Genomic DNA, 617 nt, shown 5'->3' with positions numbered 1-617 from the left:
GAGAGAGAGAGAGAGAGAGAGAGAGAGAGAGAGAGAGAGAGAGAGAGAGAGAGAGAGAGAGAGAGAGAGAGAGAGTGTGAGAGATAGAGAGAGAGTTGACTAGAAACAATGTCTGAGTTCGAGTTATACAAATAGTGAGTGAAAAAGAAACTCAGAGTATGTATGCGCGCGCGCAAGTGATGAAGTTTGAGAAAGTGAATGAACTAGAGGATGGAGAACAATGAGAGCGCTTGAGTTTGAGATACAGAATAAGTGTGTGTGAGAGTGTGTGTGTGATTGTGTGTATGTGTGAAAGAGAGAAAGAGATTGTATGAGTGTCTGTGCATATGTGTATGCATGTGTATCTGAGAGAGATATAGAGGGTTAGAAATATTGACAGATGAATGAACCGATAGACTCACATAGAGATAGACAGACAAATGTATGTTTAGATATATAACGAAAAGTTTGCAAGACGCAACGAAAAATTTAGAAAAAAAAATAAATGATTTGAAATCGAACCGGTGAGTGTGTTAAATAATAGGGCACTAAAAGGGAACGACTTTCCCCAGACAATAAAATATATCTCTCTCAGATATACATGCATACACATATACACACGATATATATATATACAT

The sequence above is a fragment of the Octopus bimaculoides genome, chromosome 8, assembly GCF_001194135.2.
Source record: "Octopus bimaculoides isolate UCB-OBI-ISO-001 chromosome 8, ASM119413v2, whole genome shotgun sequence".
NCBI classification, from domain to species: Eukaryota; Metazoa; Mollusca; class Cephalopoda; order Octopoda; family Octopodidae; genus Octopus; species Octopus bimaculoides.
This window is presented reverse-complemented; position numbering follows the sequence as displayed.